Below are 20,196 nucleotides of genomic sequence, written 5' to 3' on the forward strand. Positions count from 1 at the left end.
GTGGATGCTGCAGCTGCTTTAATATTTGTAGTGTGCAACCTCAGGAACTCAGGAGAGGTGAAAAAATAAAGTGCAGACACTGCCAAACTAAAGTAACCTACACATTGGGGCAGAGACATATGAATAATACTCAAAAAGCCAGAAAAGCTTTGAGAACATGCAAAGGAAAAAGAAAAAAAAAAAAGAATCCAAAAAGGAAGTGTTTACAATCCCACTTCCCCCGTGACAGCACAAGAGCTTAAGAGATCACAACCTTTCACCAGCGGTGAGCACACAGCCCCGAGAACCAAACGACAAGTTTCTCAAGTGGACAACAAAAGATTCGGGAAGTTAGTAAACATGTCAAAGCCACAATTCCCCGTCAAGGACATTCTTTAGTCAAACACCATTACCAGGTCTTTACAACGAGACAAAAGCTGGAGTCACTCACTGTGGATGGTGTGGACTTCACAAGCTACTCAGAGCTTAGTAAAGCTGTGAATGTGTATGATTTTTTCTTCATTATTATTTATTTTTGGGGAAATGGTACTGTCACCCGTGTTGGCGAATGTATCATATCCCCGAAATCTTGCCAAGACACAGCCCTAAATCACAATATCACAATAAACCTTGAAACACCAATGCGATTTTAATGTAAATATTGTACCACAGGCTTGGTTTACGGCAATATAATCTTATTGTGGGACGACCAGAGTGAGTCAATTGCATGTAGGATACGCATAAAGGTGGATAAGAGGCGTAAGAACAGTTTATTTACCAGAGGCAGTCACCATCTGGCTTTCTTAGCCGCTGCTAGAAGAGATGGAAAGATGTCCAGAAACAACAAACCCCTCCCTATGCCAACAGGAGGCAGTGGCACAAGCACGCACACACACACACAAAGACTGTATGTAAAGGATGTTGATGACAGGACTTCTGGGAATATGATCAACATTTGCATATGGCTAGTTTTTTGACACTAATGAGGCCAATCAGAGCGGAGCCCATAGCAACAGAGTTGTAATTGGTCGTGTGGAACGGCTCGAGAGCTGATGGTTGTGGGATGCAGATTCAGAGCCAATGAGAGTTGAGGAGGAGGAGGAGGATGCCGGTGGTGCTGCTTTGTTTTGGGTTGAAGTGACTGGTGCGTTGTTGACTTCGCAGACACACACACACACTAGTCCCCATTCAGCAGGACTGCAGTGTGACGATTACACACACCTCCACCTTCTGTCTGGATGCACAGCACGACGGCAACACACCTTCCACCTAGCACCTCAGACACAACACTGCTCTTTATTAAACAAGACAACAGCTCATTGTGGGCGTTGCTATGACGACCGGTCGTCTATTTTTATGCCGTGCCACTAATCAATTCCTGCTCTGCTGTCGCCTGAGGGGTGGGGGTGTGCATGTGCGTGGGGTGGAGAGAGCACTGATGGGTGGGGGGGGGGGCACTGGTAGAGGGCAAAGGGGAGGAGGAGGAGGAGGAGAGGGGAGGAGGGGGTGAGTGTGTGTGTGCCATTGGAGACAAAGAACGGTGCAAAAGGAAGTGAGAGAAAGGAAACCGTGTCGGGGATTCGTCTCATACCATCACACTCCATACCACAAAAGGTCGTCATCGACATGACTGCGAGTGTTTCACGTCACGTTAAACCGTCTGCTCTCAATCAGATCGTGTTGATAACCGTTCGATCGTTACATACCCAGACTTCTGTGACTGTTTAACGGTCAGATGGCATGAACTAAGCGACGTGACACGAGAACCTCTGACATCTTCTACTTACACAAAGCTACACACCAAAAGCTCATCATTCTTAAAACACTGTGTGTTTCTTTACAGCGTGACGTCTCTCGTTTGCGCTCATTTACGGACGCCTCACGCCTAGAATCTGTTCAGAGGTCGACGGATGTGGGTTTTTCTCTGACCGATGCCGATACATACGCGGTATTCTCCACAAAAATCATGTTTAGATTTAATTTTAAATACACGAAACGGGTCATCAGAAATCTTTGGAGGGAAAAGGTTATATTATAAAAAATAAATGTCAAATATCGAGCCGATTAATCTGCCAAACCAATTACCTGGTGCGTCTCCACACATTGCTTTTCAAACAAATACAACAAAAGGTGTTAGGCAATCAAATTACATTTAAATGTGTTTGACTCACTACACGGCACAAACAAAACTGCACATGACATGTTTTTGTTACATTTGTCCACAGATGGCGGACAAGGCGGACATCACATCATCATCACTTAACCAACATTAATACCAACTCCTGCCGTGTAGTCAGCCGTGACTAACACTGCACTGCTAACAACTGAGATCTACCTCTAGCACCGAGCATCAGGTCAGCCCACACATACATGACACATCATGTTGCTCTGCTGCGTCTCTTTCCCTTCGCCGTGTCTTCTCTGTGCTCCATCTCCCCCCCCCGCCATCTTCACTCCACGGTTACATTTCTTCTTGTGATCTTTCGTGTTATTTTGAGTTTCTTCACTGGACTGTGTTGGGTTTCTTAATACAAACAATCTTTTTTGGGGGGGTTCTTTGTTATTAATGACAACTCGTTCTTGCATTAGTCCAGAGTAAGATAATCATCTGCATGTTTTAAAAAATGCCAATGACAAGTGCCATCATGCTCAGATTGTCTGAGCGGTGAGTGCATTTCTCATTTACATTTTAAATACGCACATGTTTGTAATTTATATGGAAAGGTAGAGATGAGCAGGGCCACACAGACAATAGCACTCTTTGCCTTTTGCAGCAAGACGACCCGGGTTCATGACCCGGGCCTTTCTGCATGGACTTTGCATGTTCTCTTTGTGTGTGTCCTCTAGTATCAAGCATTCCGTTCGGTACCATAAAAGAACCAAAGTTCGGTACCCAGCCGTACACAGAACGGCCATAGAAGTGGGCTGAGAAAGCAAGACACAGACTGACCCGTTGCATGCACTGACCAGTGAGGACTTAAGACAGATGCACTGCAAAGCGTGCACTTAACACTGGCTTACTATTATTTGCTGACATCAAACTTGGCACGAGGGAGAAGACAAGTTTATCTGGATGCTGTTCACGCAGCTCACTCTCAGGGTGTTTTTTTTACTCTTTGGAGTTCAACAGCGGGATAGTCCTGCTTCATGCTCTCACTGAGGCTGTAAACACAGACTCCTGCTTTAACACCAGAGAGAGTTCATACTGTGGGATCTGCTGGGCCTGTAATACTACTGTGATATGGTGGGCTATACAAAAAAAGAAAATTGAAAACAGTTGTTTTTTTATTTTATAATTTAATAAATGACGGAATCGAAATGTCACAATACTTAAACGTTTAACTCGGAGCTACAGTGAAGACTTTCTTTGGCAGCAGTTGCACACTCTCCACTCTCTCAAGGCTGGGCTCACCTGCGTTTGATTTGACCGTTTCAGTGGAGACGGTTGATGCAGCTGGTCCACAGGTGGTGGAAAGGAAGCACCAGATTACAATTTAGAACCAAAAAAAGAAGCTCTATTTAGCTTCAAAAAGATATAGATGTTTCCAGGAGTGATGAGTATACCGAGGAAAACGTCTCGATCTGGTCTCCGAGGTTAACTTTCACCATCAAATCCTGTTTAAAACAGGAGCTGCATGATGATTTGTGCGATTCTGCAGAAGCATTAGTTTGTAAAATTCATGTTTATCCGAGTGTTTGTACCAATTAATGGAAAGGTAAGCCATATGCGTTAATACAGAAAATTCAGGATGAATTAGCGTAAAAATTGAATCAAAACATTGACAGGATAATATTAAGGCTGAGCACCTTCACTGGTTTCTCAAGACGACTCAATTACAAGGAGTTCTGACTCAGAAACTCCAGTGTTTGGATCAAAAAACCCTTTCTTAAAGCATTAAAAGACACTTTAGGGGTTGGATGTCTCGACCAAGGACGGGCATAATCAGGACTGACTGATCGACACCGCACTCTGTCCCCAGAGCCGCGGTGTCCGGACAAAAACAAGTTGTCAAAATCAGCCGGGCCAATCATTTCAATTTTTAAGTTCATTATACACATTTAAGCAGCCATGTTAAAGCCTCGCCCGCTCATCTCATTTTCAGCTCGTAGCTACAGGCTGTCAACATTAATTAGACTGCCATTAAAATGTTTCTGCTTATCAGCCAGTAGGTGATTACAGATCTGCAGTAAACAAATACAGATTACATACGGGAGGGTGGGGGGGGAGGGTTTGGTGTTTGACTTGGGATTTAAAAGCAAAGGTTGAGGAGGAGGAGGTTCACCTGGAGGAGAGAACACGCTCACAGCTCTCGTCCTCTACCACACAGGACACCAAGGACTGGCTAAAACCACATCTTTTTCTTTGTCTTTGTGAAAAAGAAGCGGCCGTACTTGGATTTCTGCACACGGGGGTGGAAAATGAGATCGCAAAGTGGTCACGGGAGAGAAATTTGGGATGTATTTTTAATGCTGAGTGTGAAGGGACAAACTTTTGAGGTGTCCAGTTGTAATTGGAGCTTTTCGGGACTGATGTTCAAACCAGGACTGAACACAACCAAGCTTCTTCTCACTTATTTACACTATTGGGTAATGCCCATGTAAATATAGTGGTGTAGTGGTTAGCACTGTTGCCTCGCAGCAAGAAGGCGCTGGAGCCGATCAGAAAATGTAGAAAAATATTGATCAGTAGTGATTTCTTTGTTATACGGAGCAAAGAAACCAGAAAATATTCCCATTTAAGAAGCTCAAACAATCAGAAATCTGGTTTTAATAATGAAAAAAAACGATAAATCGATTATCAAAATAGTTGATTTCATAATCGATTAATGAATCATTATTCGAGTGATTGTTTCAGCCAAAATCCTTTGCTTCCTAGTAATGCTCATTTACCAGAGTGTATACATTTTCAGGTAATAACCTCAGGTGTTTTCACTCACACTGGACATTTTACTCGAAAAATAGGTCCACTTAGAATATGTATCGCTTAAGACTGCTACATTAGTTCTTCGTGAATAGAACTACCACCTCTTCTTCACACAATATAAAGTGAATGTAACCTATCTTTACAGTTTGATTACACACATTTTTAAAGAACTTTATTGTGAAGCGCCAAAAGACGAACGGCTTCATACTGAAGATTCCTGGTATTGAGTTGTGTGCGTTTAAAAGTGTGTTTTATGATTTTTTTTTTTTAAAGACAAAACCTTTGTAAAACCACGGTAGGTGATGATGCAGCAGGTCAGCGCTGCTGCCGTCACACACACACACATATATCCAGTGTGAATCTGGATTTAGGCTGAGGCCTGAGCGGATTCGTGGATTAAGATTATACTGCTTCGTCGGGTAGCGTGTCTGCTGTGGTTTTTACACGCGGTTTTAAATTCCTGTTTGTGTTTTAACTGAAATACAGTGTAGTATATTTGTCAGGTGGACTCCTGTGATGCTTTGTGATAAAGTGAGTTTTACACAAAAGACTGAAAATAGAAAGTGGGATTTGTTCCGGGAGGTAAAACGAGAAGGTATTTAGAAGGTGATTGCTTATTTTCAGACAACAGAGGTGCTGTTCTTGTCAGTGTTTCACTCCTGCTGCAAATAAGTCTCAAGTTCCTTTAACAAAGGCACACATCATTTTCTTCTCTCTCCTTTTTTTTCCTTTTTTTAAATGTATTTATGTTAACGCAGGGAACAGAGCGCAGTCAAAACGCACTGAGCCAGTCTGAGCCGGTTTGTAACCTCAGGGTATGGAATTATCTCTTAATATGTAGCCGTTAGTGGTCAAGACGTCACACAGTAAGACAGTCAGAGAGAGAGAGAGCCAGGGTGGGGGGTGGGGGGAGGAAGAGGAGGAGGAGGAGGAGGAGCGAGCCCCGGTGTTTTCAGAGCAGAAAGAGGAAAATCTCTTCCTTTAGGAGCTGGCACTTTGTCAAGAAAAGAGTGAGAGCAGAACTTCAGACCACAGGGTGGGGCATACACTGCCTCACCAGCCAAATGAGAGGAAAAAGAAGAAAGAAAGAAAAGAAAGAGAGAGAGAAAAAAAACAGCGGGAACATGAGACATTTAGTCAGAGCGAGGCACACAAAGGTAGACAGACATTTTGAAAATGTGGCAGCCAGGAGCAGCACCAGCACACAACAGAGACAATCAACTACACACACACACACACACACACACACACACACACACAACAACAACAACTCATCAGCAGAGATATTAGATTTACTACTCCCTGACCGACAACGCTAAATTACACAACGTCGTTCACAACAGCTCAAATTCACCCTCTCATCATCACGCTGCATCCTGGGGTAGTTAATGGGATAATGCGTCATTGTTCGGACGCTAAAGCTCGTTAACACACACACACTATAGAGCAAATGCATGGGGCGACAATGGCGTTACGTCGTTATGCTACAATTCACTACACGTTCTTAAATGCGCCGCATGCAGGCGGGGGGGGTGGGGGGGGGGTGGAATCTGCATGATGGCGACACACAAACAAACATGGAGGAGAGCAAATGTCATACAAGACCAGAGACCAGAGAGACCAGAGACCGGGGAGCTCGTATCCCCGGTATGAAAATTCCAACACGGACCAGAGAACGACCACAAAACCAGTCCCCACAGACTCGCAGCACCACTGTAGTGTCTACAAATGAGCTCCTCCTAAAAGTACAGCGGGGAGATCAGAGCAAAGGCCAGACCGAGGGGAGGAAAAAACAAGTCTTTTTCAGACTCTACAGAGAGGTTTGTTAAGACTCACTCTGCCAAACCAAAGTCCACTGAGAAAATCACCGATCACATCACATCACAACAGCATTCTTCAAATGAAACCAGCGAGATAAAAACGCTGATTTTCTTCATGGAGTTTGGTGAGGAAGAGTGAGCCGTTCACACACTTTACTTTCAGCGTGAAAAGGTCATCTCAGAGCTAATTTTAAAGTGGCAGACACATTCTTAAGCTGTCAAAGGTTTAAGCCGTTTGTTAAGTTAAGTGAATAAAATCTGCTTTTCCAAGTGTCCCCGCTGGTAGCTGCGTTTTCAGAAAGAGAAGGCAGGTTCTCAACTCCAGTGCTATTAAGACGCAACACAGTACACAAACGACAGATGATTTGTTCTGTATATATATTAAATGTATGGAACAAAGTGGGCAAAGCACCATCATAATAACTTTAAAATGTACTCTTTTAACTAATTGCCATTTGTCCAAGTCAGGAAACCCTAGATTAAAAAGTTTGAGTAGACTTTGTTATTTAACCAGTTTCACTCATTTTCACTCATTTATCCTGAGTGAGACGACAGTGGGAGATCCGTGCGAGACAAAAGCATCCTTGGCCTCGCTCCGCTCAGTTGGTTTGACTTTCAGCGCGGCTAATATTAAAAGACCACATGGAAGAGGGCGGCAGGCAGCGGCTGTCAGTGCTGCTCTGAGGTCAGTACATGAGAGAGAAGCATGCTGACACAGAGCAGCGAGAGTGTGTGTAAAGTTTAATATATTATACACACACACACACACACACACAGTAAGTATATCATGCTGCAAACTCCTCCAAGGAAATTTGGAACACGACAGAAACTCACGGCTGGTCTTCATCAGGTCAAAAGTGAATTACGTAGGTAATTTATGATTAAAACATCCTCTCATTGTCTCCCACTGAGCCTAAACCTGACTTTTTTTTTCATCAACAATGTGTGTGGCGCTTACCGTTAATCCAACAGTACTTTTTGATTCAGAAACAAAACAGCTATGAATTGGACATAATTAAATCAATATTATCCACTTACCCACTGGTGTTTGTAGTGTGATTGAACGGGGCAGTTCCTTGACTTTGTGTGTGGAAACGGTGAACAGGAGTCAAAGGCTTTTGGAAAAGTTGACAAAGATGACACACGCACACTTGTGTAATTATGATATGAAATGGAAAAATGAAGGCAACACGTTTCACCTGTGGAAACACAGCAGCCGTGTCACGAGTAGCACTGAAAAACTACTGGAAATGAACGGCATTAGCGTCGCAATTTTTACCCTTGTTAGTCCACACTCAAGTTTACTGTGCCAGCACTGCAGCAGTGACAACAACAACAACAGCAACGACGACTGAACAGAAATGTCTTCTTACAAGACAGAAAAAAAGAAGCAAACCTTTCTGTTTCAGGCTGAGCAATCCGGCCAAAGTCAATATCACGATAACGCTGCGACAGAAGTCGATATCGATAAGCATTTCTATAAAATGTCAGATGAGATTTGCTTCAGAGTGAATGTTGAGGAGTTAATATCGGTTTAGCATTAACACAAAAAAAGAGACATTTTTACATATCAGAAGCAGAGGTTGAATAATCGATTACTAAATGAATCGTCAATTATTTTGATAATCGATTTATTGGTTTGAGGTTTTTTTTTTCATTATTAAAAACAAGATTTTAGCTTCTTAAATGTTCTGGTTTCTTTGCTCCATATGACAAAGAAATCATTAAAACATCAAAATTTCCAGGTCTGACAAACACGGATCAACATTTTTCTACATTTGCTGACATTTTATGCACCAAACGATTACCTGATTAATTGAGAAAATCCTTGAAAGATTAATCGATTATGAAAATAATCATAAGCTGCAGCTCTGATTGCAATATGTACCGCTATTAAACCTAATTCGTGTTTTTTTATGATTTGTGTCTGACTGTGAACGATGAGGATCCAAGAATGACCCCAACATTGCATAATGCCTCTGTACTAACTGGTGTTTCGTCACTGCCCCCATCTTAGTATTCATCTTACAATGCTGATCAATATCTGCACCTAGAATCTAAAAGGGGGAAAAAAAAAAACAACCACCGACATCATACAGATTTGGTCATGATCACATTTGTAACACGGCAGAAAAGGAGCCTCATTAAAGTCCCTAAACCTGGACGTGTCCTTCAATGCACAGGAGCATTTGGCAGAATTACATTCAGACAAGTTGACTGGGGGTGACCTTGTGCTGCACCTGGCTAAATGCAGCACAGCAATGCAGCACTGATGTGCACGCTGCTTATTCACTGGCTGGATTAGCCACAGCTGCATTGCTACTGACTGCTCAGCCGTCTCCACAACCGAGAACAACCGACGGATCAAAACTATTCCCCCCCCCCCGTTTCATTACAGTCCACACACACACTCACACACACTCATCCATTAGTGCCAAAACACAGGTATTAGCTACACCTGCTCCTTTAATGAAGACGTGACTTCATTGCTTCCAATCTTCTCAAACACAAAGGGACGTCGAGTGAAGACTCAACTGTGACACAGCGGAGTCTTCGCTGTGGTTACACAAGAAATCTTGACTCACAGGTTTATAAAATTCCAAACATTTCTACATAATCGTGTGTATTATACTAAAAATACTATAAAAAAATACTATATAAAAAACTACTGCCATGAGTTGGTGGTGTCCTAATCAAGTATTATTCACCTCAGCTGTGGTGCAACTCCTTCAACATTGGGCATTTGTAATCGCTCCATTATTATTATTATTATTATTATAATAATAAAGCAGCAGCAGATCTGCTCTCTGCAAAATCTGAAATAATCATATAATGATGCCATATGTAACGAATTAAAAACTTACAGGACGTAACTCTGTGATGCAATCAGCTGAAGGACGGGAACGACTGTTGGAGTTGTTAAAAGCTACAAAGTCAAAAAAAATAAAAAAGCCACCGTGCACAGCATGTTCAATTAATTCAACCTAATTACTATATTCTGATTAGAGCCACAGCTGGGCAAAGAGCAAAACATCAAGTTACAGACCTTTTATATAATTATCATTATGAAGTGTGGCAGGAAAAATTACATTAGAGTCGAGACGGCCACGCTGCCGCGTCACACGCCCAACACAGACTCCTTTTTTGAGGATTAATAAAGTATTCAGTGTCAGGGGTGGGAATCACCGGTAACCTCACGATACACGATACCAATAATATCACGGTACAACAATTCTGTGATAATCAATATGTTGCAATTACAATCATATCGCGATACATGACCATATCTGTCTAACTGAAGAAAACAAACCCTTAAAAGTGCAGGATTTCTCTATTTATTCACAACGTAGAGAACAAAGTGCATAAAGTCTATATATTGAACGTAGCTTTCTCCACGTTATCCCGTTTTAAACTGCCTTATTCACTTAAGCAGCGCCACCGTGAGGAGACATGAAGTGACGACGCCCGACGAGTGAAACTGGCCGGGATCGTTTACTTTAGAGCGCCTTGATTTGTTCATTAAAATATCGACATTTTGCCCCGGCATATGTGGCACAATGTATAACGCGGGTTATGAGTCACAAAATACAAAAGTAATGCCATGTTGTTCTGCTGAAAAAAATGGAGGAGACAATCATGACTGAGCATCTGAAAAGTGGTGTGTGGAAGTATTTCGGGGTTATGCACCGCAGATAGATTACTTATAAACTCCTCCACCCAAGTGATGTGGTAAAGGAGGCATCACAGATGGGGGAGGGATAGATGGATGAGGGGAATCTGAATGTCTCCAAAAGGAAATATTCATTCCAACTCATGGCACGAGGTGTCACTCGAAACTGTTAAACTAGACGGCGTTATCCCCCGAACTTGAGCTAATAGCGCTTACAAATTCTGCTTCCAGCTGAAGATGAGTTACAAGCTACATTCAAGAGTGAAACCATATGTGTGATTTTCCTACTATGATGAGTCAGAATATGCTGTTACTTTTAAAACATGTCGTGTTCAGCGACGACAATTTTAAATTTACATACATCAAATTCTTATGTAAACACGCATAAGGTGTAGGTACAGTCTTGTCTTCATTTGTAGAACAAATATTGTGTGTGTGTGTGTGTGTACAGACAAGCACATGCATGCACATTAAACGGTGGCACTGTTTTCGCCATTAGGTCAACAGCGAAAATTGTTTGATTATTTTGAGGTAGGGAATATATAGGGCTGCACACAAACACATAATAACACAATACACTTAATTAATTAATGGCAATAATTTATAATGAATACAACTATACGATAGTGCGGAGTTGTGTGGTCTACGGTAGCGAGTATGTCCTTAGTCACCACCACACCAAGCACCAGGGAGGGGAATGAGTGGAGTGGTACACTGTGTTTTTAAATCGCGTTGGGGAAAAAAACCCTGTCAGAATCAATTTGTGACCACATAGAATTTTTTTGGTCGCACTCCAGAGCGTTGACTACTCACATTCGCTTGTCATTGGCAGTTGACTCAAGAAAATAACACAAACAATGAACCTGAAACCTGGATTTCAGGAAGTCAACGCGGGTGTCATCGTGTATGACATCATCCTGTCTGTTCCCTCAACGACTACTGTGACTGTACATACTGCACATAAAAGGTTGTCTCAATACCACGGAGTCTTGTCGGATCCTTATATAACATGCATACATGTTTTAAACCATTAAGTTGTTTGTGCTGATGTATGTACTTCCTATCCATAACCAATCATATCAATAACACAATGCTCCAAATGTGTAACTAATTCATAAAAAGAAATAAAGAAATTAGCAGCCCACATTAAGACGTCTATGTACATGTTTGCAGCCTTTATGTGATATTTTTTGGATGGTATCAGATTTTTCTTCTTTTTCCCATTATCCAATCAAGTGATAAGTATCTGACTAATACTGATACAGAGTAACGCATCAGCTCTACCCGACACACACACACACACACACACACACACACACACACACACACACACACACACACACACACACACACACACAGACACACACACACACACACACGTGTGGGTACAGATAATGCTGCAGTCATTTTGTAACCCTGTACTTCTTTACCTAATCTTTAGCGCTAATGCAATATAATGGCGCACACACACACACAAATGGTAATACGTGACCGGTTTGGCTTTGTGTGCAGAACGTGCAATAAACAACAAATTACACCGACTGACGATGACGTTTCTCAGTCACTTAACCTGTGTGTGTGTTAGGAGAGTGGGACAAACATTTCTATTTGCAATCCATTGCCTGCACGACTACAATTCCGTCTCTCTTGTGAACCCGTCATCAACACAATGAGCTGTGTTACACAAGTATAAAAAGTTAGTGTTCTAGGTCAACTGAAGGCAAAAAAAGGAGGTGGTGCTGATCTGACATCTCTTGTTTACAAATACAAATCTTAAAAGGTTACATTTCACCAGAAACGGACAAATGTGCTTCTAGGAAATCCAAACAACTCTGTCTCCACCATTATTGTGTAAACCTCTGCAGACTATGCGGTACATTATGCGGCCGGGTCCCGATCGTGAGCCATTTCCTGTGCAGAATATGAGAACTTTATCTACCAACGAGCACAAGCAACCTGGTAACACACACTGCCACTGTTTCAGTGTGTGTGGAAAAAAAAACGTCTGTGTCGAAAACGGTCAGACACTGTTTCACCTGAACCCTCAGACACGAGTCAACAGAGAAACGACCACGGAGTGCGACATGCCACAGAAACTCCCTCTGGAAGATAAACAAACACTCATTTTCCCTGCTATAATTTGAATTCTGCTGAACCGCCCAGTGAATAAGAACCTTATAATAACACCGACGCGGCGTAATTACCAGCCCACTGATAAGTGACATCACCTGCTGTCTGCACTGATTGACTGGGACGAAAACCTGTGAACTCCTGGGTCTTAAAGTCATAAAGCCTACGGTTACCTTCAGCTTTTACATGTAATAAAAACAGCGTAACGGTGCCTTTATGAATCCAGCATGCAGCAGAGGAATGTTGTCAATAACATAAAGGTCGACTTTCTTTATTGCCAGTTTTCTTATTGGACATGTCTGGCGATATCCTACTAACGCAGACATGCGGAGCCAAACTGACGTCGAATGTAACTGTATTGAATAATATCAAAGCCTGATACGTTATTCATGTGTGGCAGACTGTAAATAAACTATTACAGACACATCGGTGAGCCACATTGATGACATGTGTTTTTAACTCCAATGTCCTGCTGCCTCACATCCTCACTTTATACGCACTTTATGAAAGAATGCAGTAGTTTTTCCTATTTGAGTGACATTTAATAACAATTAAAAAAACAAAACAAAAAACCCTGAGTGAGCAGCTGTTTAATAAAGTTTGGGGGAAATAAAACAGTATAAATGTGAGCCGTTTGTGTCGTATTAAATTAAAACCATCCTGCTATTGATCTTATACATTTCATGACTCGCAGAAACAAATGCATCAGCCTCAAATTTCAATATTGATGATGATGTTGCCCTCAAAGACACAATAGCAGTCCAACTATATTACTGTCACTTCAAATCCAGACAAACTGGGTTTAATACAACATTATTACTACAATTTCACAAGCAGGTAACGGGGGGCAGGGTACCAAAGTAAATATTTTTAATGGTACTAAGCCAAGAACTTGGGCACTATTGGGTAACTGATGCAGGTTTTTATGAAACGCCCAATTTAAGTACCTAAAGGCTCAGCTAAATGAGGAGAGAAATGTGAACTAACAGTCTGGTTTGGTCCCTCTTGGACCCAACCCATTTTTGTCCAGATGTGCTTTGATACTGACCAAGGCAACAGTATCAATTCTTAACACCTATCCCTGTTTCAATCATGGTATGGTACAGTTTGGAATAGTAAAGCCCTGTCAAGCTTGAATTTCGACTGAGAACAGGTACTTTTACTTGGTGGGCAGGTGTGTCCGATGGCGGCGTGGGTGGCGAGATACGTCGTGCGTCAACAGCGAAATTGACACAGCAGACAACAACGAGAAGCGTTGTATGAGAATAGACTGCGGTCGCAAGGCAGGAGTGCCGTTTTTCATGTCTTCCAATCAGCGGACTGTCGTGGATGGAGTCCAGTCTAGCTCCACCTGGGCCGTACCATACCATTTTACATTTACCAATGTAAAATGGTATGGTGGAACGAGGGAAGGGTATCAAAAAATGGAACGGTTGGTGGAGGTAATTTTGGCACTATTCCTAAAAGGAAACGCAAAAAATGTACCGTACCATACCATCACAGACACGATGCTGAAAGGGGGAACCAAATTCAAGGCTGAATCAAACGTGAACAGTACCTGACCCTTGAAATGAACATCCAATGTCTGCATACATGCTGGCAAAAGAAACCAGAATCTCTTATATTTCAAGCACCAGCAGCTAAATGATGCCTCAAAACACATGGAGCCCTTATTGTGCCGACTGCACACTCATCAAAAATGACAGTACTCCAGCAACAATCTGCAGGTACAGTAAAAAGCCTGTCATCGTCAGAGTATGCCAGGCTTCATCTGTATGCTGCTGCTGCTGGGGGCTGCCAGGGGACTCTGGGCTGGAAATAGGAAAAGGAAGGGCTCCATCATTGAGAATACTACAGTTCATTCACAGCTCCTCAACCGCAAGGACCTTTCATTCATGCGGACCCACTACTATCACTATGTGAGTGGAGGGCTGACTGTGTGTATCAAGGTCTCTGCCAACTTCTATCTTGCAAACTAAAAGGGCTGTGGGCTTACTGTGTCATCCACGCTCACATCCACATCTGTGGAGTGAGCACCGTGTCCTGGAGAAAGACAAACACCTCACCGTGGTCGTGAAAATATAAAAAATATGAGTTTTTACTGGACAACTTTTTATTCCAACGCTGCTGAGTGAACTGACACAAACTCACATGGGGTCAAGTTTGTGCAAAATGTCCTGTAATGGAGGGGAAAGTGGGAGTTTAAATGTGACCATTAATCAACCTATGTCCATGTCAAAGATGGATCCAGACATGTGAATGCTTGAGTCTCATGTAAATCTGGAGGAGGAGCCGGTGCAGCAGCTCGTGTACACTCACTGCAGAATAATAGGCAGCAGACATTAAATATTGATCCCCGTTTTGTCTCTCTAACGTCATCCAGACATCTACCTCCTTTAATAAGCCTCGCAGCCCGAATAATAGCCTTGCCCTTGGTTGCAGTCAGTGTGTGGAGGTAAATGCTCTCGGGCGCAAGGCAGCCATTTAGGTGCATATGGAGCCAGTTGAGTGTCTACGTAAATGGCTGATGCATTTCGAATTTTTCTTCCTAATTGCTCAGAGCCATCAGCCGCTCCGGCCTCCTCCTAGCGCCGTGTAATCCGCTACTTCCCGCGGCTTTAAGTCCATTACCGCCGCTGGAACATCTCGTCTCATCCCGGTGCTGTTTAAACGAGCATTAACAAGTATTTCGGAAGAGGCTGGCTCGTTCTCCAGCCTCAGTTAACCCCCAGAGACTCCGGATCAAACAATGAAAAGCGACTAGAGGCATTCCGCTCACTGTTTCCATCACCACCGTAAACCCCCCCCACAAAAAACGTCTCCGTTAACACGGTCGGTTATTGTCGAAACACAACGGCGCCGGGTGGCGATTTTTAAACGTTGAAGCTCCACACCGCTAAATGTAAACGTGAAACAGTTGGAGGCGAACGGCTGCTGGACGCCAACATGTCAGCCTCGTATCAATAAATAAGCGAGGAGACGCCGCTCTATTGTCTATCAAAGCACATCAGCGTATCCACCACCGGCGGCACGACGACTCGTTAGCTGCCGTCCCGCCGCCACACGAATCCCGCCGCTGCCATTTCAAACTACGTCCCCCACGACCGGAGCCAGGCCCCGCGCGTATCCTCGGACTCACCTGTGTTCTCCTTACGGCCTCAGTGTGTACCGTCTCCGGGTTCACGGTCCGGTCCTGACAGCGCTGCAGCGGCTCCTCACCACCAGTCCCCGGCACCGGCAGGCAGCACTAAACCGCTGATTGGGCCTCGGCAGACGCTCACCCCTTCGGTGCAGTCAGACCGGCAGCTCATTGGCTGAGCGAGCACCCAGACACGCCGCTGATTGGCTGTTTGTTTCCTCCGCTGAACGCAGCTAGGCACCTGATTGGCCGCCGGACTCCGCGCTGATTGGTGGGTTCTTGTGTTGTTGTCTGTGTCTGGGATGGAGAGCCATGTTACCTCCAGTGGGGCTAAAAGAAACAAAAGTGTTGATTAGCATTCGGCGTGTAGCGGCCTGTTTTTACAATCCGCTGTCGTTGGCTTTATGAGGGAGATTAGACGCCGCCGACTTCCTTGACACGTGTCACGGGTTAAAATAACCCGGATTGTTGTAATAGCGGGATTATAGCGGCGTTCTTCCGTGCACATGTACGTGACAAAAGACCCAAAACGGGGCTAACAGCTGTGACAGGAAACGTCACCACTAAAGCGAGACAGTCCAAAGCATTTTAGACATCGACCAAGGACTATTATTCATCCTTTTTAAAAAAAAAAAACAATTCACAACATAACAGGTATTATGTGTGACGCGAGAGCGATGCAATTAAAGGGATAGTTGTGAGTATTTTTGTTCAAAGTATGATTGTTTCAGGTATTGGCACGTTATCAAAACTGACTTCAGAGACTGCCTTGCCATTTTCACAGACATTAAGGGCCGGTCCGAGCCTTTATGGGACCCTAAACTGAATTAGATCTTGGGGCCCCCTCCCTCCCACCACCTCAGAGATGGTGCTTGACTATCTGGCGCTTTTCCACAGTTAATTTGTTTTCCATTACAATGTAGTACCTCCTCGTCATAGCAAGGCTTTTTTTTTTTACGTGACACAAACACACGTAAAACACCAGTTGTTTTCAGTGTAACTGAATCATTAGAATCAGTTCATGAAAAAGATTAGTTCACAGAATCGTTTAGTACTTCCTCGGCGTAGTTCTTCGGTTTGACGTCGCGCTCATGACTCTTCCAGTGGCGACATTCTGTCGATGTCACGGATAGTATCGCCTCAGCTCGCTTGGAGCCTCGTCAGAGCAGGTACCGAAAAAAGTGTCAGGTAATATCACTAGTGGAATCACCGTGCCGAGGCGAGTTGTGCTGGGACCATGATGTAGTGGAAAAGCGGCATATAGTACCTTTTCAACAAGTGATGGTGACAGTAGCTCAGTGAGCTCACACATAGAGACAAACAACCGTCCACTCTCACACTCCCACCTATGGTCAATTTGCATGTTTTTGGACTATGGGAGGAAACTGGAGAACCTGAAGAACCCCCACACACACACACACACACACACGGAGAACATATAACATACTCCATACAGAAAGGCCCTTGTTTTGACTGAGTCATGAAGCTGCATCTTCTTATTGCAAAGGGAAGAGTGCACCAACAGCGTGGCCCCCAGAGGACAGTTTACAAGATTTAAAAATAAGTACTGATAATGTGACAACCACAATTCAAATAAATCCTGAAAGGAATAGGTCAGAAAAAGGGTGAACATCATTTATTCACTGGGGTATGAGAGACGAGAGAAGAATTTCTGTTTAGTCACAGAATTCATTTCAAGAGGAAAAAGGGAGAATTCAGAGTTTAATTTGAAAAGTGTTCTGCTTTGTGAGAAAAGTCCTCATCCTTTGGCACAGTGTTCTTCAACTGTGACACACATCAAAGGACTGGCACTATTTTATATATACACTAACAGTTGGTGGTGACCCCTGACCCCTGTAATACTTATACATAGGTATAGTGTGTGTGTGTGTGTGTCATGTGATTCACACATTATGTTTTTGACTGGGGGTGGAAAGTGTTTGTCGACTGTGTGATGAACCACAGGAGGCAAACACAGGCTGTGACATACATGTTAATATCACTGGAGACAATGACTCAAGTTAAGATGTTGTTGTTCATGTCCATGACCGTGGAGACTGAGCCCTCTAGTGGCCACATGCAGTAAAGATCTCCACTCACTGAGTAAGACTTGTGTTGCTATTGTTGATTTATTTATTTAATGATGATTTATTAATGTAAACGTTTTTGAGAATCTTATATTCTAATATCTTAAAACGAATAAAGATGTTAAATAAATTCCATTAATAGATTAATAGTAATAATAGTTTTGTATGACCCATTCATCAAGCGTCCACAGATGAACACATGCACAGACTGCGGCACCTGAATGCTGAAAACCTCAGTTTAAATCAGTGATTTTAAAGCTCATCATTATTCACCGTTACAACATTTCTAATTGAAATTACATTATAAAATACACTATAACGTCCCTATAATTTCAGTTTGGTAACTTTGGCAGATGAATTATAAATGTAATTATAAATATTATTGGCAGATGCTGCCTGGGCTGTCAATAACCAAATTGTATGAGCTGCTGTGCCAATTTAGTGTCCACCTTTAAGTAGATTTAATAGTGATATTGATAATAAAATCCTTTATGGGATGAAGGGTCGAGTGTCACAGTCCAGCTGTTTAAAAACTGATTAAAAATGGTAAAAATAAATAAATAAATAAAAAAGGCAAAACAATTACATCTCTCATTATCTGGATGTTTCGTTTTTATCCCTTCACTGGAGTTGAGCCACCAGCTATTCATTCTTTGACCAGTAGATGGCAGCATATTAACATGTAAATGTTTTTGCATTATAAGGTATCAGGACTGCAATGATTATTCGATTAACCAATGATTAATCTGTAACTCAATTCATCGCCAACTATTTTGATAATCAGTTTGAGTGTTTTATAGCTGATACTGCAGCTTCTTAAATGTAATTATTCTCTGGTTCCTTTGCTGCAAATTAACAAAGAAATCATTAAAACTGAATCATGTCGGTCAATATTCTGACATTTTACAGAGGAGGAGAGCACTCGATTAATCGAAAATAAGCAACAGATTAATCCATTATGAAAATAATCATTAGTTGTAGCCCTATAAGGTATATTCATACCGTAAGTTAGCTCCTCACATGTGACAGTGAATTTAAAAATTAACATATTTGTCAGAGATATCACTGAAAAAATAATAAAAAATTTATTGTAACTCACATTTAGAAGAAATAAATTTCACATGCCTCCAAAAGAAAATTATCCACTGACTTCCATAACTGGCAAATACACAGATACAATATATGTTATTTCTGTAAACAAGCTGGATGTTTTTTGTTCAGTGTGACACAACAACAACAACAAAGTAACCTATTATTAAATTATGTAAAAATCTAATTTTTTTTTGGGAAAATCCTTAATTGATGAACATAAGTGTTTAGTGTATTATACAAATATTATTAATGAAGATTCTTAACTCAAATCAAATGCTTATTTGTTGTTGTTTTTAATGCAGTTTAAGTATACGTAATTGGATGACTTGCACATGGTTTGGTTTGTATTTATTCATGTATTCATCACATCTTCCCCTCAGATAAGAAATTGCCCCACATTTTCTTTATATGTGACAGTGATAACCTGAGGCTGCTGTCACCTGAACCATATTTAAGTGTGTTTATTGTTTTGGTGGCAACGCCTCAAACATAATAGAATTAGTCATCAGCTTCACTCCACTCCCACACAGCGAGGGTTGAGACACACAAATACCTCAGAACAATAATAATTAAACTGATGATTCAACCTTTAAAACTTGGAGAGAGAGAGAGAGAGAGAGAGAGAGAGAGAGAGAGTGATTCTTGCAGCTGGTTGCACAAACCTCCCCTTCCTGAGCCCCTCCCCCTTTCCAACATTTGTTTCTAACTGTCAAAAACCAGTGAAAATCAGGTCAGGACGCTTTCAGGAGCTCCCACTTTTAAATTTGGGAAAAACGGGTGTGAATTGACAGAGAAATGACAGTTTTAAAATCACCCTCGTCTTCATGAGTTTTAACGTGGGAGTCAATGGGAGGTTTGGACAGAACTCTGCGCTTTTAGCTGATTTTAAGAAAAATTGCAAATCATGTGACAGTGAAAACAACATAAAATTGACAAACAAACCCTGTCTGTGTAGGTTGGAAATTGTGGAAGGAGAAGAGTTTGTTTAGAGATTTTTGTGATTATTTTCATGGACCTCAACACACACTCATTATAAAATCTGAAACGTCCAAAAAAACCTACTATTGCTAGGTAAACTGCTATTGCTTAAAAACCGTAATAGGTATTAACGCTTTGGTAATTTTGACTTGAAGCAGTGACAGAACTGGTCCCCACAAAGATAAACACACTCACACACTCACACAAACTTGATTTTCTATCTTACACTATCGTTGATATATATATACATATATATACATATACATATATATAATAAAGTATCTAAAATTTCAAAAAGAATATATATATATAATGCACTCCCAAGCCCCTTACCCTTACCTTAACCATCACAACTAAGTGCCTAACCCTTACCCTTA

At 42.1% G+C, this 20,196-nt stretch overlaps 1 protein-coding gene across 2 annotated transcripts in view; it reads right to left on the minus strand.

The window, feature by feature from the left end:
• The window catches only part of gatad2b (GATA zinc finger domain containing 2B), a 50,397-nt gene extending 34,611 nt beyond the window's left edge, over nucleotides 1-15,786 (minus strand). For both annotated transcript variants that reach the window (XM_044052494.1, XM_044052492.1), the window contains exon 1: nucleotides 15,663-15,786. The gene's annotated coding sequence lies outside the window, so the exon portion shown is untranslated. The remainder of the gene's footprint in view (nucleotides 1-15,662) is intronic.
• Between the last annotated feature and the right edge of the window lie 4,410 nt (nucleotides 15,787-20,196).

Source organism: Solea senegalensis, linkage group LG20 (genome assembly GCF_019176455.1).
Source record: "Solea senegalensis isolate Sse05_10M linkage group LG20, IFAPA_SoseM_1, whole genome shotgun sequence".
Classification (NCBI taxonomy): Eukaryota; Metazoa; Chordata; class Actinopteri; order Pleuronectiformes; family Soleidae; genus Solea; species Solea senegalensis.